Genomic DNA, 23,641 nt, shown 5'->3' with positions numbered 1-23,641 from the left:
TGCCAGTGATTTCAGCATCTGAAAGGTGTTATCATCATTTGCCAGTGAGTTCAGCACTGCTTAACCGTAATTAAATCTAGCAGACGCTAAATTAAATTACTGGAAGCTGTAATCTTCAAGTTTATGAGAAAACTTACGTACAAGATTCTCAGGATCCCCTTTAAAACTAACAGGATAAATTACATAAAATGAAGTATAATTATTCTCCATTCACATTTTTTTCCCAGTGTATTCTGTTGGATAAATTTTGGTTGTCATAGTGTTAAATAAAACCCTGCTTTAAAACATTTATTTTGGATTTTGGCCAAGGATAGACTGGTAGTAAATTAAAGATATGTCATATAGCTTTAGTAATAGGACTTGCAATTATTTCCCCACCACCTTTCTCTTCCCTCTCCCCTTCCCTCTTCTCTCCCCTTTTCTCTCTTCCTCACCGAAAAGCAATTCTCTTCAAAGCCCAGAAGCCTTGAAGTAACTGCTTTCTCAGGAGTCTGAAATTTGTATATCTCTCCCTATTTATTTAGTTCTTTGAATATAACTAGAAATTTCTTTACACAACCAAGGAAGATTGAAACCTCACACTCTGTAGCCATTCATAGTATTGCTATGAATGCAAAACGTGGAAAAGTTGCCTGGCTGTTTTGTAACCTCTTAAAAATATCCCAGTTAAAGAGTATATACAGTAGTGGAAAAACTCTTTCTCATAGTAATCTTTTCCTTTTCTTTTTTATTTTTTTAAGGCCACACCACTCGGTTTGTGGGATCTTAGTTCCCTGACCAGGGATGGAACTCAGGCCCCCGGCAGTGGAAGCATGGAGTCCTAACCACTGGACCTTCAGGGAATTCCCAGCAATCTTTTACTTTAAATAAATGCTTAAAGCCCTTTTACTCTTGTCACTCTTGACACTAATGATCTTTCCATAAAGCTCCCAGAGCTGGGTCAATATAGAATTTTCAATGTCTCTTACCTTTCAAAGGAGCCTCTCCTGTGGCAAGACCCCTAGAGTCTCAGCAACGCTGAGAACATTGTCTTTTCAAAATGCATAATTAAATACTCTTTTTAAAAAAATGGTGGTGATTTATTCTTAACACTGGAAGTGAAATGAAGGGGGGTTTAACTCAGTAATGACACTGTACTTAACGATTCCAAGAGAACAGTCCCATATCAATTGCAAATTAGCGGTTAAAGGGGCCACAACTCAATCTTTCTGCTCTCTGCGGTTGTAAAATTAGGGGAGCATATAATCAAGGATGAATATCCAAATCGGAAACAGAATTTTACTTTATTAATCTGGAGCAATACTAGCTAACTCACTAAACGAAGGGCTTCTGAATATTGGAGAAGGTGGCTTAAGCTTGAAGTCAAAATGAGGCTTCCTCCTCCATTCCCCTCTTGAATTGAAAACAGCTGTACCCAGAGAAGATTCAGTTTTATAACATTACACTTTGAATAACCTGCTTTATTTATTTATTTATTTATTTATTTATTTTTTGCGGTACGCGGGCCTCTCACTGTTGTGGCCTCTCCCGTTGCGGAGCACAGGCTCCGGACGCGCAGGCTCAGCGGCCATGGCTCACGGGCCCAGCCGCTCCACAGGATTGTGGGATCCTCCTGGACCGGGGCACGAACCCGCATCCCCTGCATCGGCAGGCAGACTCTCAACCACTGTGCCACCAGGGAAGCTTCCTAACCTGCTTTATTAAACATTATTAGTTATTTTATACCATCACTCACCTAATCTTAAATTTTTAAATGTATTTTTCAGGCTGTGTATGCATGTGTGTGTATTTCCATCATAAAGGATTTATGACATAGATTTTTAATTTATCCCCAAGATTTCTGAAAATACATACACACATATGTGCTCTCTATCTATCATCTATTTCTCTGTTTGCATATAGATGACAACTTAAATCAATATAGACTTTTTAAGCCAAAATTCTTTTTCGTCAAAACCCTCAACATCATTGCATTGCCTTTGAGTCTTTCATGCTATAGAGGAAAATTCTAAGACAGCCGTTTTCTTTCCCATGTAGGCAACATTTTCCCCCTTGATAGCTAAAGGTTACATTTTCTTTATTCTTAAATTTGAAATAAAATTAAAATAACATATCTAGGTACGAATACACTTTGTGAATTTTATTGATCTGTATGTTCAAACCTTCCTCTCAAGAAAATTTTGAGTATGCTGTACATTTCATTGAATATTTCTTCTCTGTGCATTCTTCCCAACACCACCCACTCTCCCCCCAAAATTGAGTCATTCTCATACATAGAAACTGCAACTGCTGTATATATTAATGTCTTTCAACTATTATGTCACTTTATTTTTATACTGTGGATCTCAGTGAATATTTCATTTTTGTCCTCTATACTTGTTTGATTTTTCTCTATTTTTAATTTAGTAATTGTGTTGTTCATCAAATGTATTTTTCTAATTTTAGATTTTCCCCATTTCACATCTGCTTGCTTTAATTTCATAGATTAGACAGCTTTTTATAATCCCCTCTTGTTTTTACACAAAATCTTTCTCAGATACAAAATTTTTTCTCTGATTCTTCAGGGTATTTCTTTGTGTGGGCTGTAATATATACTTTGCATAGGTTCCATATTTTTCTTTTGTAGTAGAATCTGACAGGAAGTTCCACTCAGTAACACTGAACTTATCATGAACAGTAGCTATTGGAGCCCATCTGGAACAAGTTTTCTGCTTCTTGCAGCATGTGTTTTGAGATAAATCACTTCCATTTCATTCACTCATTCATTCTATAAAAATTGCATTTTTACTAGGGCCAGGACATGGGCAATGAACATATAATGGAGAACCAAGTAGGCTGCTTTATTTGGCTACCTGCCCCATGAAAGAAAGAGAAGAATTCCAAAGGACCAAAACATCTCAAGGGAACAATAATGCCATTACTGTTAGTAGTGAAAGTTCTCTCCCTGCCAGACTGTAATATTCTTTAGAAAGGCAAAGTGGAGGGAACGAGAGGTCAGCCATCCTCTCTACCAACAGAATGGAGTACAGTTTTACTTCCTGCCATTATTTTCATTGCTATGGTCACCTTTTATCATTGCTTTCTAAAGCCTGATGCTTGCAGGGTCTTCCCTGAAAACAATGCATATTAAGAGACACAAGTGGGAAAGGGACAAAGGAAACCTATTTACTTTACTAATTATGGCACTGTGTCTACAAGGGGCCAGGTAGAAGAGACACTTTCTCTGTCTTCTGAAAACTGCTAACACAACAAGCTACCTTGTGCATTAATTGTGCTTCTAGGAAGTCTTCTTACCATTTACCTGCTAAACAAAAGCCAGCAGCTGAAAACTTAGGACCTTAGTGATCACTAGGAAGAATAAAGTAATATTGCTTTATCTCGCCTCTAAGGATGTGAAAAAACTGCCTTTTTAAAGGACTTAAGCCAAGTACTGCTACAAATGACATGTACTGCTGCTAAAACCTCAGATTCGAGTTTAACAATTACTGTCTGAATGCTTATAATATGCCAGGCACTGTGCTAACTGCTTTCACATTACTGACTTTCTTAACTGTTAAGAATGTGTTATAAAGCAACAGCAAATCTCTCCTTATTACAGGTAAGAAGACTATGACTCAGGGATTTCCCTGGTGGCGCAGTCGTTAAGAATCCACCTGCCAGTACAGGGGTCATGGGTTTGATCCCTGGTCCAGGAAGATCCCACATGCCGCAGAGCAACTAAGCCTGTGCGCCACAACTACTGAGCCCGTGTGCTGCAACTACTGAAGCCCATGCGCCTAGAGCCCATGCTCCACAGCAAGAGAAGCCACCCCAAGGAGAAGCCACTGCAATGAGGAGCCTGCGCACCTCAACGAAGAGTAGCCCTGGCTCTCCACAACTAGAGAAAGGCTGCGTGCAGCAACAATTCAACATATCCAAAAAGAAATAAACAAATAAATAAATAAATTTATTTAAAAAAGACTATGGCTCAGAAAGTTTAAGGGATTTTCCTAACAGCATAGAAAAGCAGGCCTAGATTTGAGTGAAGTTCTGACGCAAACCTCTTAACAAGCCCAACTCAAAAAAAAATAACAAGGATATTGAACATATATGACTTTAAGGTACAGTATATGTGTGCTCAACAGAAATGCATTCATTCATTGATTTGATTTTCCAAACATCATTATATTCGACATCTTTCATATTTTAGCAATAATTTATAGGAAGTTTTCAAATAGACTGGCTTGTTTAAGCATCAAAACTATTCATTAAGAAAAGCAAGGCTGTAACTAACCTTGGCGGTCCTAACCTTGGCGGTCCAGCGGTTAGGACTCCACACTTCTAGTGCGGCGGGTGCAGGTTCAATCCTTCGTTGGTTGGGGAACTGAGATCCCACATACTGTAGGGCCAAAAAAAAAAGGAAAAAACCTCTATGCCTGTGCTGAAAATTACACAACTCTGTAAATATACCAAAAATCACTGAATTGTACGAGTAAAGCAAGTGAATTGTATGGTATGTAAATTATAACTCAATAAAAATTTAAAAAGGAAAGAAAGAAAAGCAAGGCAAAGGCAATTAATCCCATGGTAGAGAAAAAGAAGCTAAAGTTTAGAAAATTGAAGTGTCTGATGCTGTTTCCTTCAATATCTAGAGTCAGGGCTCGCTCTCTCGCATCTATCACTCTGCATTTTACCATGTGCCCCCAATTTGTCTCATTACTCACCAGTAGTTAATGCCTTGTAACCTCCTATTGTTACCGGAACTCAGAAACTCCTATCATGTAGCCTGGAATGTGTCTAAATGTAAAAATTGACTGATGTCAGGCTTCCCTGGTGGCGCAGTGATTGAGAGTCCGCCTGCCGATGCAGGGGACACGGGTTCGTGCCCCGGTCCAGGAGGATCCCATGTGCCGCGGAGTGGCTGGGCCCGTGAGCCATGGCCGCTGGGCCTGCGCGTCCGGAGCCTGTGCTCCGCTATGGGAGAGGCCACAACAGTGAGAGGCCCACTTACCGAAAAAAAAAAAAAAAAAAAAAAAATTGACTGATGTCATACATGGGGAAAAGGGAAAGCCAGCATGGGAAGATGCTGAGTGAATCTCTCTGGGTGATTCTGAGAAAGGAAAAGTCAATGTTTCCTATTCAGAAAGTATCCCAGTGAGATGAGAGTTTTTCAGTGAGGAATCCAGACAGTGTAACAGACAAATACTTTCTCCCCATTTCATTTAAGTCATGAAGAATGAAGTAAGTGAGAGGAATGTAAGTTTGGACCACATATTCTGTTGTTTCATGGAAACAGAAGAAATTCTGGGCTCTAAATATGTCTCAGAGTTTTCTGATGCACGCACAACCAACCTGAGGTCTGAAAATTTGACATCGGCTGGAACTAAGCAATCACAGAACACAAAATCTTGGAGTTGGAAGGGCCTTCAAAGTTTATCCACTCCAACCCTGTAATATCCCTAAGATATGATGGTCCAGCTTCTGCTTGAATCTCTGATGAGAAGAAATCTACTAAGCCCCGAGTAGGTTTATTATAATACCAGGTAGCATTCATTCTTAGAAATTCGTCCGTTCATAAATTGTATCCATGGTTCTCAATTACCTCCCAGGAGTCTCATTGAATAAGTACAATCAAGTTTTACTCCTTAAGAACCTCAAGTATTTAGAGAAAGTTATATCATCCTGGGTCTTTTCTTCTTCAAGCTAAATAAATATCTGTTACTTTGTCAACTTTTACTCATGACACAAGGTTCTGATTCCTGTACATTTAAGTCGTTTGCTTTTTTTGCCTTTTAACTTGATAACACTCTTTTTAAAGTCCTACCTGTATTCTGATTAGGATTGGAACATGAGACTATCACTGAACAAACCCAATAGACAGAAGAAGGATTTTCAGGTGGTTAACTCTGTCAGCTCTAATGTGTAGAACTTTTACCCAATGAACTTGTAAGTCACAAAGGTTGCTCCAATTACAGCCTGTAATAATTTAGTCATTTTGTTTGTTTTAGTATTTCACCCAGAAAATAAAACTGCTTTGTATTTCACTCCTTCCTTTCTCTGTCACCCACTTCTTACTTCCATTTATATCTTCCCTCTAAAAGGACTCCTTCTGACACATGCAATTACCCTGAGAGGATAACTGGGGAAAATCAGCCCCCAGCCCCAATAGGAACCTATTGGTTTGCTTTTCACATTTGTGCTTTGTCTCATTTTCCTCCTTTCTTCTTTCAATGTCATTCACCATCATTGCTTAACCCTTTAATACTCAGGAATGGAATTCATTCTTATATTCAGGAATGGAATAAGTCATTCATTCAGCAAAGTACTATTGATATTAAGTGTCTACTACATTCAAGGCATCACACTGGGCATTGTAAATCAATGGAGACACCTCATCAGAGACTTCAATTCAAGCTCTGAAGTTTTAATTAATAAAATAGCTAGTGTTTATTGTACATTTAGTATATGTCAACACTATGTTAAGCAAGCATTTTCATGCCTTATATAAATTCACCCTCATATAATTTCAGGAATATTGTTATTTTAATTTTACAGATGAATAATCTGATGCTTAAAGTAGTTAGAAACATGTCCATCTATCACAGATAGTCAGTGGAGTGCTCATAAACTAAATCTAAGATTATCCAATGCCAAACAAAGTCCACTCTCTCCCCTCCAGAATATAATAAATATGTTGCATTATTTGGGACATAATTTCAGCAGTCATTGTTACAACTCCCTCTTAACCTATTCAGTTTTAAATTTCCTTCAATTATTTAAATCTATTTAAGGTAAAAGTACATCTTCTTTTACAGAAATGTAGTTTATTCTGCCCAGGGATAGCTGTCTAGTTCACTGCCCATTTAACTAGCCAAAGACAGAGATATTTGTCAAGGATCCAGGCAGTCAGTCACCTCTCATTTGAAGTTGTTCGGAACACATTTTGAATTTCATTGAACAAATAGTGCACCACTTCATAAGGCATTAATGATTGTCATAGGCACGCACAGCACAACTGTGTGGAATACAACAGCAGTTTAAAAGATTACATAAAAAACAAAAACAAAAGCCATGATGTTCCATCTCTAAAGTTAATATGCTGGAGGAACTGATTTCATAATTTTTGCTTTACCTGCTGAAGTATCAGGGTGCTGTGCACAAGACAATGCAAGGCAGGGTATTCTTTTTCTAGACTGGATCCTCTAAATGCAAGGTAATTTTGGAAATTGTTCAGAGGGTTGGGAGGAAGTAACTCAAGGGGCATCAAAGAAACTGCTGCCACCTTGGAAGGAAGCTGTAGGGGCTCAGCTCCAGAAAGTCATTTAGAAAAAGAAACTATTGAGGGAACAGACTTCCCTTGGAAGAATGAAAAAGCTTCGTTATCTAGTACTAGAAAATACTCCTGAGTTGAGCCTAAGGGGAGGTCACGCCTCTATCAAATTAGCCATTACCTAGGCATGAGTACTATGGGATACGCCTTTGTATTTATCTAAACTCCTCCCCAGGAATTTTTATTTCATTTTTGTTTTTTTATACTACGAGTACTCAAAGATCTGTTTTCAAGAGGGTCTAGACACATAGATATAAAATGAACACGTCAAAGCTTACACTTAACTCGTTAATTAAGGAGAGAATGAGTAGGATGTCACTTTAGATTTTCAAAAGAAAATCTGATAGGAAAGTGACTGCATTGGCCTATCACGAATGCTGAAATGAATGTGCTTAACAGATGCAGAACAGGCACAACTGGTCAATCTGCACGCGGCAATAATCAACTGAATCTCCACTGGACACAATTTACATTGTTATGGATAAGAATCTATGCATAATTATCAGTTTTCTACAACTTATAGACCTGTAAAATAGCTCAAAAAAAAAAAATGAAAAGCAGAGATAACTTGGAGAGAAACGATACACATGACACTCAATAATCTTTTGGCCCATTTCCAGCCTTTTGTAATTTTTCCCTGTAATAGAACCTTATTTTAAATGAAGTTTAGAGTTTTATGGAAATGTCCTGATGTATATGTGAAATTTTAAAAACAATTTATTTAAGTGTGAATATGTAAATGAGGATATGTAAGCTATATTAAAGATGTTATCTGTAAAAGGCATTGAGCATTGCAGAAAATAATTTAAAATAAAATATCTCTTCATATATACATATATGTGTGTATGTATGTGTGTGTGTGTGTGTATATATATATATGTTTGTATTCTCCAGAAACGTTTCAATTTCTTAGCAAGAAAAGGTTAATGAATCAGGCATCTCCTATGTGAGTTTACTAGAAAAGATGCAGCTAAACTTAGATTCATGTGCTAGACATGTATTTATTGAGTACAGGTTGTAAATAAAGCACTTCAAAGCAGAAACAGAATTAGCTTGGGCAAAATAAGTTCATTTGATATTATATTCAGCCTGTCAGAGCAGATGATAATAAAGCAGAAAGATGTTTTAGATTTAGTCTTTAATATTTCAAAGGCTCCCCAGTTGCAGTAACTCCCAAGAAGTTCTATAGAGGCTATTTCCAGACTGTTTGCTACTCCAAAAAGGCAAATTCCACTGCCTTCCTAAATCCCTGGTAATCCTTGAGCCATGGATTCATCTGAAATACTTGCCTCTTGCCAGAGGCTTCCAAATCACATGCAAATTATTGGAGCAAAAAAAAAAAAAAAAAAAAAAGCGTACCGCAAAAAAAAAAAAAAAAAAAAAAAAAAAAAATCACACCGCCTTAGTAGAAAGAAACCTCTGGAAGGGAAGCTTGCCAACAGCATTGTGTCTGATAGAATATAATGCATCTTCTGTCCTCCATTAAAAAGTTAAGGACACCTAACCTTGAACCCTTTCTTCAATATATTAAGGCACTGTTCCAAAGTCCCAGGACTGTCCTTTAAATCTGGGTCATGTTTTCCCCATTGGTATATCTAATGAGCATGTTTAAATGCATTTAAATGGCAAACAAAGTCCTGTTGGGAACAAGCTAGGGGACATACAATGAGTATATATTAATTCCAGTTTCAAAAATGCAGACATTTTCTCCAAATAAAGATATATATCAGTGAATTTTAGATATGTTTAGATATATGTAACAAATATGTCCTGAGCATCAATTGGTTGGTGTAGACATGGTCTCTATTCTCAAGGCCCCTATAGTCAAATGAAAGAGACAGCCTTATTTGTTACCAAATCTGGAATTAATCACTGTTTTAAAATATAGGGTTTAGCATTTTTTAGGTAATGTGAGGCCAAGAGATCAAGAGATGCCTGCCATTGAAAAGAGAGTTCGAGGGAGAGGACTCAAATCAGTAAAATTAGAAATGAAAAAGGAGAAATTACAAATGACACAGCAGAAATACAAAGGATCATATGAGACTACTACAAGCAACTATATCCCAATAAAATGGATAATATGGAAGAAATGGACAAATTCTTAGAAAGGTACAACCTTCCAAGACTGAACCAGGAAGAAACAGAAAATATGAACAGACCAATCACAAGTAATGAAACTGTGATTAAAAATCTTCCAACAAACAAAAGCCCAGGACCAGATGGCTTCACAGGTGAATTCTATCAAACATTTACAGAAGAGCTAACACCCATCCTTCCCAAACTCTTCCAAAAAATTGCAGAGTAAGGAATACTCCCAAGCTCATTCTACGAGGCCACCATTACCCTGATACAGAAACCACACAAAGATATAACAAAAAAAGAAAATTACAGACCAACATGACTGATGAACATAGATGTAAAAGTCCTCAACAAACTACTAGCAAACAGAATCCAACAACACATTAAAAGGATCATACACCATGATCAAGTGGGGTTTATCCCAGGGATGCAAGGATTCTTCAATATATACAAAACAATCATTGTGATACACCACATTAACAAATTCAAGGATAAAAACCATATGACCAGCTCAATAGATGCAGAAAAAGCTTCTGACAAAATTCAACACCGATTTATGATACAAACTCTCCAGAAAGTGGACACAGAGGGAACCTACCTCAACATAATAAAGGCCATATATGACAAACTCACAGCAAACATCATTCTCAACGGTGAAAACCTGAAAGCATTTCCTCTAAGATCAGGAACAAGACAAGGATGTCCACTCTCACCACTATTATTCAACATAGTTTTGGAAGTCCTAGCCACAGCAATCAGAGAAGAAAAAGAAACAAAAGGAATACAAATTGGAAAAGAAGAAATAAAACTGTCACTGCAAATGACATGATACTATACATAGATAATCCTAAAGATGCCACCAGAAGACTGCTAGAGCTAATCAATGAATTTGGTAAAGTTGAAGGATACAAAATTAATGCACAGAAATCTCTTGCATTCCTATACAGTAACAATGAAAGAACAGAAAGAGAATTTAAGGAAACAATCCCAGTTACCATTACAACAAAAAGAATAAAATACCTAGGAATAAACCTACTGAAGGAGGCAAAAGACCTGTACCCAGAAAACTATAAGACACTGAAGAAAGAAATCAAAGAAGACACAAACCGATGGAGAGATATACCATGTTCCTGGAATGGAAGAATCAATATTGTGAAAATGACTATACTATCCAAAGCAATCTACAGATTCAATACAATCTCTACCAAATTACCAATAGCATTTTCACAGAATTAGAATTAAAAAATTCACAATTTGTATGGAAACATGTAAGACCCTGAATAGCCAAAGCAATCTTGAGAAAGAAAAACGGAGCTGGAGGAATCAGGCTCCCTTACTTCAGGCTATACTACAAAGCTACAGTAATCAAGACAGTATGGTACTGGCACAAAAACAGAAATATAGATCAATGGAACAGGACAGAAAGCCCAGAGATAAACCCACACACCTATGGTCACCTAATCTATGACAAAGGAGGCAAGCATATACAATGGAGAAAAGACAGTCTTTTCAGTAAGTGGTGCTTGGAAAACTGGGCAGTTACATGTAAAAGAATGAAATTAGAACACTTCCTAACACCATGCACGAAAGTAAACTCAAAATGGATTAAAGACAAATGTAAGGCCAAACACTGTAAAATTCTTAGAGGAAAACTTAGGAAGAACACTCTTTGACATAAACCACAGCAAGATATTTTTGACCCACCTCCTAGAGTAATGAAAATAAAACCAAAAATAAACAAATGGGACCTACTGAAACTTAAAAGCTTTTGCACAGCAAAGGAAACCATATACAAGATGAAAGGACAACCATAGAATGGGAGAAAATATTTGCAAATGAAGCAACTGACAGGGATTAATCTCCAAAATATACAAACAGCTCATGCAGCTCAACACCAAAGAAACAAATAACCCAATCAAAAAATGGGTGGAAGACCTAAATAGACTTTTCTCCAAAGAAGACATACAGATGGCCAAGAGGCACATGAAAAGATGCTCGACATCACTGATTATTAGAGAAATGCAAATCAAAACTACAATGAGGTACTACCTCACACAGGTCAGAATGGCCATCATTAAAAAAAATCTACAAATAATAAATGCTGTTGGTAGGAATGTAAATTGGTACAGCCACTATGGAGAACAGTGTGAAGGTTCCTTAAAAAACTAAAAATAGAACTACCATATGACCCAGCAATCCCACTCCTGGGCATATACCCAGAGAAAACCATAATTCCACAAGATAAATGCACCCCAGTGTTCATTGCAGCACTACTTACAATAGCCAGGACATGGGAGCAACCTAAATGTCCACTGACAGACAAATGGATAAAGATGTGGTTCATATATACAATGGAATATTATTCAGCCATAAAAAGGAATGAAATTGTACCATTTACAGAGACATGGATGGACCTAGAGACTGTCATACAGAGTGAAGTAAGTCAGAAAGAGAAAAACAAACATCATATATTAACACACATATGTGGAATTTAGAAAAATGGTACTGATGAACCTATTTGCAAAGCAGAAACAGACACAGACACAGAGAACAAATGTATGGACCAAGGGGGTAAGTGGGGGGCGGGATGGATTGGGAGACTGAGATTTATGTATGTACGCTACTATGTATGAAATAGATCACTGGTGAGGACCTACTGTATAGCACAAGGGGAAAAAAAAAGAAGGTACCATCTGTTTACAGGACATATATTAAGTTAACTTTAAAAATGCAGTCCAATATACATTACATGCAGACAAATACTGTTTGATTCCACTTATATGAAGTACCTAGAATAGTCAAATTCATAGAGTCAGAAAGTACACTGGTAAATGGCAGGGCCCAGGGTTTGGGGTGGCGGGGAGGGGGAATGGGGAGTTACTGTTTAATGGGGAGAGAGTTTCAGTTTAAGTAGGTGAAAAATTTGTGAGATGGATGATGGTGAGAGTTGCACAATGACGTGAATGTAGTTAGTGCCCCTGAACTGTACAGTTAAATATGGTTAAAATAGTATGTTTTATGTGATGTGACTTTTACCACAATGAAAAATCATTTTAAAAAAAAGAGAGTTTGTTACACTCACAAATCCCATGAAAATGTCACACTCTGTGGGTGCCACTAGGGAAGCAGTGGGGTTGGTTAGGAGGAAAGGGAGAGGGGGAAATGTGAGCACGAGCCTTCACAGTGGTTTCTATGGGAAAGAATGGGCAAGGCAGGGTAAGCATGCTTAGGATTGGCTAGCTTGAATAATTTCAGTGGGATCTGGGGCATAGGGGCTGTCCCTAGTTTTGTGGTACCTGACCCTGGGGTGACAGGGGCAAGTGGATAGGGCCGCAGAATGCGAGAGCCCCGTGAGAGAGGTGGTTGAGGACGTCGGCTCTGGACTAGCTGGTGTGCGTCTGAAGTGTGCTCTTGGGGGAGTGGTTTACTATGTCTAGGGATTGGCTGACCCTGGACGGACAGTCCCTCCAGCGTCACCAGGCCCCTGATGTCAAAGCGTCAGAATATAGAAAATGAAAGACATAGTTAATACACTCATACCTAATTTTTTTTCTTTATACTCAATACGAAAAGTTGTTGGCACTACAAGCAGAGAGCTGGTGAAGAAAGGAAGAAATGAGAAGGAAGAAAATGAGAAATGATACCAGCACCAATGAAATTTTTTTTAAAAGGTCAGAAACCTTTGTAATCCTTTCCAGCTTCTTGTAACAAGAATAAGATGGACAAATGGAACAAGCTGTGATTCCAGAAGAAAATTTTAAATAATAACAGCAACTACTCAGGGTTTGCTTATCGTGAGCCATGTGCTAGGCTTAGTGCTTTGCATACAGTTATTTTATTTGATGCTTCTAGCAACTGTAACAGCTTTTGGAAAGTGAGGCTTAGAGAGTTTCAGTAATTTTCTCAAGTTTACATAGCAAGTAAGTACTAGAGCTGAGATTTATGCTGAGATCTGATGCTCTCTAGAGTTAGAGCTGTTCATTATTACACACACATTTATATATGCATGTATGTGTGTATTCACCCATGTTTTATTGAGGGAAGAGGAAGAACTTTTAAATACATCATTCAAATTATATACAGTAAGACTTTTATTTCCTAGAACGATTTATAAATGGAGTATGGTATTTAGATTATAAGAGTATTGACGAGATAGCTATAAATGTCTTTCAATAATAATAATTGAAAATCTTTATAAACCATAGACTTATCATAATGAATTTCTTCTAGGTAATCTAATATTATCTTTGATGATTAAATACCTGGGAAGGCCTTAGTGTCAACATTAAGAACATGAGTTGGAACTGTATTATCCTAAAGAAATAGGTGAGAACTTAAATGAGCTGACTTTCCCTATTTTGAAAATTGTATTTGTTGTTGTGGCTGTGATCTTCTCACCTCTTACTCCTAAAAATGTAGTGACAGGAAAAAATTTACATATATATAATATATATAGTTTATACATACCTATATATATAAACTATATATGGGTGTGTGTGTGTGTGTGTGTGTGTGTGTGTGTGTGTGTTTGTATACATATATATATATATGATATATGTGTGTGTGTGTGTGTGTGTGTGTGTGTGTGTGTGTGTGTGTGTGTGTATAACTGTATACAGAGGGATAGTTGAGGCTCATGGTGGGCAGCCCCAAAATATGCCACAATGGCATATTGATTATTTGGGGTTATTTTTAGTGCATATGATTATTTTGACTTAAAGTTGCTTGAGAAGCAGTGATGCAAGAAGGAAGCTCTGAGCCTCCTCTGTTTCCCTTAAAAACAGGCAATAAACCGCTCACATGAAAAGTGCACTCCCTGCATCTGGGGGAAAAAGGACACCCTTATCATCAGAGATAGGAGCCAAACAGGCTTGTATAAACAAGTCTCTGTCACTTCTTTAATTTACTACCCCAAGCCCAAACTCTATTTATATTCTTCACTAATTAAGCAGACAAAACCTACATTTCTTTGTCCTGTCAATTCCTCACAAATTTACTGTTTCTTGGTCTAAAAAGTATGAAAGCTGCCTGCTTTGGCCACTTCTTAAGTCCAATTTCTAAGAGACCTCCAGGCACATGAATTAAAATTTGTCTCTTTTTCTCTTGTTAATCTCTCTTGTGTCAATTTTATTATTAGTCCAGCCATAACAACTAAAGAAGGGTAGAGAGGGAAATTTCCCCCTCCCCAACAAGATATATCAAATACATAATATATAAAATATAATATGTAATAATAACCTGATCTATATCAAATATATTATATATAATTTGATGTATATATAAAAGGGCTTGATAGAGTGGATTTACTAGTTCCTAAATTTAATCTATTTATCATTAGCTGGAAACTGATTAGGAAAAAAAGCGCCAATGTCTCTGAGATTACAGAGAATTGAGAGAAAGGGCTTTTAATATATAACTGTTCCAAGATCCTGTACTGTAATGGATGGAGCATTGGCTCTGGGCTCATCTGATTTGGGTTTGAATTCAGGCTACAATTTTCTAGCTCTGTGAACGCATTCTGATCTGTGAAATGGTGGAAATTCCTATCTCGTGAGATGGTTGTGAAGGTTAAATAAAATAATGAATGTAAAACGCTAGTGCAGTGTTTAGTTCATATTAAGCATTCAATAAACCTTAGTTATTATTGCCATCAGAGGATGATGTGGTCTCCTGAAATTAAACATCAAATTTGCCTTTAGTATCCTTTCTTGTTCCATTCTCAGTTGAATTTCTGCACCTCTGATGGAACCAGTACCCTTAGGAAAGGATTCTCTCACCCACAAGTTCCTAGCACTACTGAACCTGTCTCACTCCATTAATTCCAAGGGGGAAAGTGACTCCAGCTGAAGAGAAGCAGAGGGTAAAGCACAGTCTTCAAGCCTCAGGCTCAAGAGGCACCGTGGTTCTGAGACAGAGGGTGGTGAGGCAGAGTGCAGCAGGCAATGGCTTAATTAGCCCTGGTAGAAAATGAGATGCTAATTGGTCTGCTCCTGCCTACCCTAGGGACTTACATTCTACACTTCTTATCAAATGGCCCCTTGAGTCTAATTTCTTTGAAGGAAGAGTCTTGCTGCTTGTAACTTTCTCATACCAACAGGAAGGTTACTGCTCAGAATCCCCGAGTTTGGTGCAGAGTTGGCTCAGTTCCCAATTGTGAAGTGAGCAGAGTCCTTTAATGTCTGAATGTCAGCTGTTCAGCTTCTACCCCTCCAATGGATTCTTTTCCCTCCAAACTGATCCTGTCCTGGAAACCTCTTGATTAATTACCAACTCCCAGTTAGATATCACTTTATATTAATAAACACAGGGATGAGCCCAAGGTTTCTCATAGTCAATAAAATTTTCTTGGGAGAATTCTAATTATAATAGCAAAATCTAGCACAAGATGTGATGATTTCTAGGATTATGAATTTTCTAATCACTCAGCTACATTAGGCCATATAAAAAAATACATAGCAAGCTTTATATGCCCATGCTCTCCCCACAAGTATCCCCGTTTCAAAGCTCTGCCTTTATACTGCCTGGAAAGAGTAATCTAAAATAGTAAGTTCCCCCACTCAGGCCATTCCTGATAGAAACAGGAAGAGTTTACTATACAAAGAGGGTGATATTTTAAAATATATTATTGTGTGTTTCTCTCTCACATTTCCATGTGCTTGACACTCTTCCTGGTGAGTCCAAAGCATCCAAGTTGATGGTAGGAAAGTAAATTGTTATAGCAATATTCACAATAATGAAAGAAGAAATAGTTAATATTTTGCTCTGACATTTAGAAAGAAGAACAGATGGAATTCTGAGCCTACTGTTTCTTAGAGACAGTGATTCTGATCACATACCATAGTCATCTTAAAAAACATGATCTCCACAAGCAACTGGAGATACAAAAGGCATCACTGGTGGTGATCACCACAGAGGGATGGATTTTGAGTAACACATATAAGACCTTTTGGAATTGGGGGGGTCAAACAAAATAACTAAGAATGCATAACCTGAGGACATTTCAACATTCTCAAGAGCTGAAAGTATCACCCTAGAATTCATGTCATTTGCTCATATTTGTATTATTTGTTATATTATTTGTTCAAGAACTTGGGGTAGGGAAATATTACAAATTGTTGATGACTGTACTGCACAATTATTCTGGTCAGTGTTTAATCTGAATTCAGGCCTAGTTCCAAAACTGATCCTTGTCTTGTTTAAAATACTGTATATAAATCATTGTACCAAAGAGAATATATTGGCTGTACAAACGCAGTTGTCTTTTAGTCTGCCCTCTGCCCCTCACTAACTAGGATGTGGATGCTTGAGATAAAGTACAGATGTGTTACAGATAAACAGTAAGAAGCCACATGTTCTTCACATGTTTATTTGGAAATGCAAAGACCCAGCTATACTGTAGCCAATCTAGCATAATCAGATCTTCTTTTTAATTTTTTTTTTTTTGGAAGTGAGATACAGATTAGCTAATCAGGTGGCCTAGTATACCGGGACAGAAACTAAGCCCCTGTGGAAATGAGAAACTCTATTAACATCTCAGGGATTTCATTCCCAGGTGATTTCTATTTCTCCCTCATCTTCAACATCTTCCTAGCTAATATTTAGCTCTTACCTTAAACACTAAATGCACAAAGAGGTTGCCCCTGACCCTTGAATATAAGAAGTAATCTAATAACTCATTATAACACCATCTTGCTTTAATTCTCTACTTGACACTCCCTTTTATCTGATATTTTGTTGTGTGTTTAATTGCTTATCATTTGTCTCTCCCCATTTCCTAGAATAGCAGCTCCACAAAAAGGGGAAACTTAACTGCTCATTGTTTTGTGCCCCTCTCAGCCTATCTGTAACCAATGCTGCAGCTAGACTGGCTCTTGTGATTCTTATTATGATTTCAAGACACCCTTCAGCAATCCATTAGAAAACTTTGGGGAAAAGGGTTATTACTTACAAGTCCTGGAAATGATCAATACATGGCACACCTGGGGCCACATAGAGAGGTCATGTGTACAGAGAGAGAGAGAGAGAGAGAGAGAGAGAGAGAGAGAGCCTGGGGTTCTACTTTTATTGGAGTTGAGGGTGGGGTCCTAGGGTTTTGTGGGCTCACTCTTTATTGATGAATTTTAAACATGAGAGTGGAATTTAAAGAGCAGGAAGAGAAAAAAAAAAGATGGCCCAAATGGTCAGTTACCAAAACCTACCAAGATCTCTAAAACGAAAGAGCCAGAGGTGGAGTGGGAGGGGATAAGGAGGGAGCGTGTGGCCTGGCTCTTTATCTAGTCCTGTGGCTGACAATGAGTTTGAGACAGCCATCTTTGAAGTGGATGTCTCAGTAATCAAAGCTTAAGTCAGGCACTGATAAATAACAGAAAATCCAACTATACTTATGCATACCATGGGATCCTAAGTATATATAACTGTGCCTGGCAAATAGTAGGCACTCTAATAAATATTTGCTGAATATATATGTTTATATATTAAATTATACATATGAGTCAAAAGATGAACCTTACAACCTAAGGGAGGAAGACACAGGAAGAATAGTCTGCTCACTTTCCCATTTCCCTGAGGCTTTCTGTAATTCCATTACTTACAATTCCCTATGTCCATAGTTTTGTTTGGCCTCTGCTTTTTCTAACCAAAAATGATGGCCAAGCAAGAACTTGCTTTTCCTAACCTCAGTTTCTTCCACTTTAGAAGTTTCCATTTTAGAAACTTCCATGTTAGTCTGTATTTAGTTCACCTTCCCAAGACTTCCTAAGAAGCATTTCAACCTTAGGGTTGATAAGGTGATGTGCCCAAACCCACATCCCCAGACTGCTGCAAAGCCCCCTGACTCCTAGTTTAGCACATTTTTATATTGCATCTTGCCACCTCCCATTCTTACTGAATTATAATAAGTGCTATTCTATTCTAATGAGTATGCTAACGTGTTGGTGTTTGTCTCAGCCTGACCTTGTATATGTTTGTCTTTGCTGCTCTGTTTCTATTTAAACTGCAAGCTCTTGGGAGGAGGAGAAGGTGCCAGTTTAACCACCCCACTGCCTCGTGCTTCTCGAAGCTCAGCAAACACTATTTGGGTGATGATAATGATGATAGACTAGGCATAATAATATTCTTCTTTCTCTCTAGAGAACAGTGTGGTTGCTTTATTTTGCAGTTTTTGTTCCTCAAGAGATAGGTACTTCGGGAGTCTTCTAAAGGTCAGAAAATGGAAGCAGCATTTTCCATCAACAACTTTTCTTACCAGAATTCGGAACTGTCCCCAGATTTGCAAAAGGAGACAGAAGTGTGAAACTCAGAGATAGTGTGGAGTGGAGCTGTCGTTTTATATTTGTTTTCCAGGACACTGCTGAGCACAGCAAATATAAGTGGTCAATGCCACATTTCATTTTCAGGAGAGCAGGTGGCGCTTGAGGCAGGGGAATTGAAAGGATTCAGGATATGAAGGAGAGAAAAGACAATAACAAAGGAATGGAACCTGAGGCGGTAGTTGATACTGTGCCTAATTGTTGGGGAGGAAGACATTTTCCTCTACCCTTCTAGGTTCCTCTGGCTGGTCTAAGAATTAAATTGACGTGAGGCAGATTAACAGGAGAAAATCAAACAAAAAACTTAATAACATGTACACATGGAAGAGAGCCAGGAAAACTGAGTAACTCACCAAAATGGTCAAAGCCCTCATCATAAACACCATCTACAGCTAAAGACAAAAGAGGGGTAGTGGTTTGGGACCTCAAAGAGGAGGAAAGCAATGCACATGGAGACAGAAAAGCAAATGTTTGGTAAATAAAGATTTGCTGGGCTGTGCAGAGACAATAGGACACAGAGTGGAATCTGATTTCTAGGCCCTGCTGAGTTTCCTGCACCATACCTAGCCAATATTCTTTGCAGATATCTCTGATGATAGCTCTATTCCTGGAACAGAACCTTTATCTAAGTTCTTTAGGCAGCTAAGGGGAGGTTTAAAAAAAAAAAATGACTTCCTGATTCGTGTCTTAAAAATAATCAACCTAAATTAATTCTCATGGCAAAGAGACATATTTTGGGGTGGCAAAATTTGCTCCTCTATGGTATGCATTCACAACAAAAATACAGAATTTCTCTAACTTGCAGAAAAGTTGGAGTAGCTGAGTTCCCATAGGCCTCTTAATGACAATGAAATGATAAGTTGCATAGTTATAGTGGCTAGGTTCTTGGGTCAAACTACACTGACAGGTGTTCCAGCCCTAACAATTCCTAGATAATACCTATTATTTAGGGTTGTTGTGAAGATTAAGTGAAATAAGGCAGGCACAGCTCTTCAAACAATGCCTTTCCCACTGTGGGCACTCAATAAAAGTGAGTTATTACCATACTGTTAACCCAAAAGCAAATAAACAAGGAGCCTCACTCATCAACCAGTTATACAACAGTTAAGTGGCAATCCACTGCAAAAGCCTACTGACAATGTGTCCTGAAAGGACTTTAGGATGAAAAAACACAGGATGAGGCACTCCGGTGCTTTGGATAAATGGGCCCCTAAGGAATTAGATGCATATCTCAGGAAGAATTTCAATGACCCCTGATTCTTGCATCTAGCCATACACAGAAAAGCACTAAAATCATTAACTTGAGATATCTGTTCTTTGTGATTAACAGTAATTTTTTTACCAAGATGTATGCTTGACTGCATGTATCTCCCAGCCAAAAAAGAGTCCATATAGATACTGGTTCCTCCCCTATCTCTTCAGAGCAGTTTATTCAGAGCTGCTGAATGGTTGACTCCCAGGCTATAGTCCTCAGTAAGACCCTGAAAAAATCTTAAACTCACAACTCCCACGTTGTACATTTTTCATCATGTTGACGATACTCTTTATATTTAAAGCTTCATTCTTATGAGCAGAATGACAGGATTGTCCTCAGCTTGGAGACAGAAGGATCACAAAACTTGCATGGCCCAAATTTCTAAAAGTGTTCACTTCTATGGGTTGAGACATTATAGTGTTACCAATGTGTAATATAGGATTATGGCATAATCACCAATTAACACATAATCATTAATCCATTTATCCGATTAACGACTGATAGCCTGAGGGACCTGAGGGGATTGCAGAAGAGAAAATATGAATGTGTGAGGCAGATAGTTGCTAGCTGTTCACCCATCCACTTCCTCTTTTTCCTGGGCACACAGATGCTCTTCATGCCCCAGACTACCTTCCAGTTAGGTGTGAGCACCAGCTTAAGTTCTGCTCAGTGCTACGTGATCAGAAGTGAGAAGTGCTCCTTCCAGGCCTGGACCACAAAAAATTTCCCACATAATATCCCCACTCCTCTTCCTCTTACTTGATAAATGAGCATAGAGATACTACAGGAAGCTGCATGCTGAAGAAGGACAAAATTCAGGTCACTGATAACATTTTGAAATTTTTAAAACATGGATAGTAAACTCCTCATGTGTTAAGACCATTACATATTTGGGGGTTTACTTATTACAAAAGCTAACATTAAGCTAATTCATAGAAAATATATATGTATGCTTCTATGTGTGTAAAGATTAGAGAATGGGGCATCATAGGAGATAGAGAAGGACTGAAGCAAGTAAGCCATAAAAATGCCTGTGGTGGGCTTCCCTGGTGGCGCAGTGGTCGGGAGTCCGCCTGCCGATGCAGGGGACACGGGTTCGTGCCCCGTTCCAGGAGGATCCCACATGCCGTGGGGCGGCTGGGCCCGTGAGCCATGGCCGCTGAGCCTGCGCGTCCGGAGCCTGTGCTCCGCAACGGGAGAGGCCACAATGGTGAGAGGCCCACGTACCGCAAAAAAAAAAAAAAAAAAAATGCCTGTGGTGCCATTTTCTAAGTAAAATGCTGTTAAGTTAGAGCGCAGTTCACAGGACTCAATATTTTCGACACCATTTGCAAGTTTGGGAGCCCCAGAGATGACCCTTTGAGGTTCAAAGTTGTTATGCTCACAGTTACAATTTATCACAGCTAAAAGGTACAGATTAAAATTAGTAAGAGAAGAGAACCACAGTACATACTCTAAGAAAGTTCCAAATGTAGAGCTTCTAGTTGTTCTTTCCCCATGGAGTCATGGATAGTATTACTTTCCAAGTATGGACGTGTGACAATATGCACATTATGTTGCCAACCAGGGATGCTCACTGGAGCCCGGAGTCTAGAATTTTTACTGGAGCTCCATCATGCAAGTAAGATTGACCTCTGACATGGTTGATCTCATTCTCCAGGCCCTCCAGAGGTTGAGATGATATCATGTGACCCAAAGGCCCCCACCCTAAATCACACCGTTAAACTATCTGGAATGACACTGGCCTCCAGGCAAACAAAAGCTTCCAAGGGTTTAAGAGATTACATCCCAGAAACTTAGGGAAAAATTCAGATATCTCTTAAATTCTTTAAAGAATTAAGATTAAAGAATTAAGATTAAATTCTTTACTACACAAAACTGTTTTGCTATTCTTATGACATTAAAGAGGGCAAACAGTCACAGATCCTCTACACAAACACAGTAATGTGTTACTGAAACCAAGCAGGACCCTGTGGGGCTCCTGGGCACAGAAGCCTTTCCTTGTTCCCATTTCTTGTTTGTAGGAAATAGGCTTCAGTCTCCATGACGTTGCCTGAGTTCCAAAGGGCAGGTTCAAACAGTTGCTAATCGGGGAAGGGAGGGGATGCAGAGACAAGGGAGGAGCAGCAAGGAACAATAGTGTAGCCTTGGGGCAGGGTCCTGGTTCCAAATCAAGGGATATACATAACAATATTTTTGAGCTCTTGTACAAAACTAAAACCCCCAACAAATGGAAGACATTAACTACTGGATGAAGCATTCTTCATTCCAGAGAAGGTCACAGTTTGATAGCCTCGAGAACCTGAGAGGCTTATCAGGAGACCACCTGAGGCCAGATTAGTGGCCTCACACACCCTGATCTTTATCAGCAACCCCCCATCTTTGAACTGTTGCTATAAAACTCCTCACCAAATGCTCCCTGGGTTGGAGCATTATTTGTTGTTAATTTATTTATTTTTGGCTGCACTGGGTCTTTGTTGCTGCACATGGGCTTCCTCTCCTTGCAGTGAGCAGGGGCTACTCTTTTTTGTGGTGTGTGGGCTTTGCATTGTGGTGGCTTCTCTTGTTGCAGAGCATGGGCTCTAGGCACCTGGGCTTCAGTAGTTGTGGCAGCTGGGCTCAGCAGTTGTGGCTCCTGGGCTCTAGAGTGCAGGCTCAGTAGTTGTGGTGCACTGGCTTAGTTGCTCCGTGGCATGTGGGATCCTCCCGGACCAGGGATTGAACCCATGTCCCCTGCATTGGCAGGCAGATTCCCAACCACTGTGCCACCAGGCAAGTACCAAGGGACACACGGTTTTTGACGGTAGGAGCCTGCTGTGTCCCTCTTTGCCTGGCAAAGCAATAAAGCTATTCTTTTCTACTTCACCCAAAACTCTGTCTCCGAGATTCGATTCAGCACTAGTACAAAGAGGCCGAGTTTTGGGTATCATTATTATTAGCCAATCAGACTCACTCACACAAATTTTTGTAGATTCTGTGATTGTATGGAAAAGGAACTGAATGAGGGATGAAATTCAGTCCTCAAACTCCTGGCCAACCTATTTTTCATGGGCCTGTATAAACCAAGAGGAAGCGCCTTTTTCTAATTCATATGCACTAAAGAGGCAGATAAATGGCTTTTTTTTCTAATCTCACAAAGACATTGTATGTGTGAGAGGCGGCCTTGCATATGTAGTTGAGACAGTGTAAAAACAGTGTCTACATCATTTCAGTCCACAAAGAGCTTCAAGATGGTGGAGGAGTAAGATGTGGAGATCACCTTCCTCCCCACAAATACATCACAAATACATCTACATGTGGAACAACTCCTACAGAACACCTACTGAATGCTGGCAGAAGACCTCAGACCTCCCAAAAGGCAAGAAACTCCCCACGTATCTGGGTAGGGCAAAAGAAAAAAGAAAAAACAGAGACAAAAAAATAGGGATGGGACCTGCACCTCTGGGAGGGAGCTGTGAAGGAGGAAAAGCTTCCACACACTAGGAAGGCCCTTCACTGGCCGAGATGCGAGGTGGGTTGCAGGGGGAGCTTCGGAGCCGCGGAGGAGAGCGCGGCAACAGGGGTGCGGAGGGCAAAGCGGAGAGATTCCCGCACAGAGGATCGGCGCCGACCGGCACTCACCAGCCCGAGAGGCTTGTCGCTCAACCACCGGAGCGGGCGGGGCTGGGAGCTGAGGTTCAGGCTTCAGAG

The sequence above is a fragment of the Lipotes vexillifer genome, unplaced genomic scaffold, assembly GCF_000442215.2.
Source record: "Lipotes vexillifer unplaced genomic scaffold, Lipotes_vexillifer_v1.1 scaffold289, whole genome shotgun sequence".
Classification (NCBI taxonomy): domain Eukaryota; kingdom Metazoa; phylum Chordata; class Mammalia; order Artiodactyla; family Lipotidae; genus Lipotes; species Lipotes vexillifer.
Note: the sequence above shows the minus strand (reverse complement) of the source record.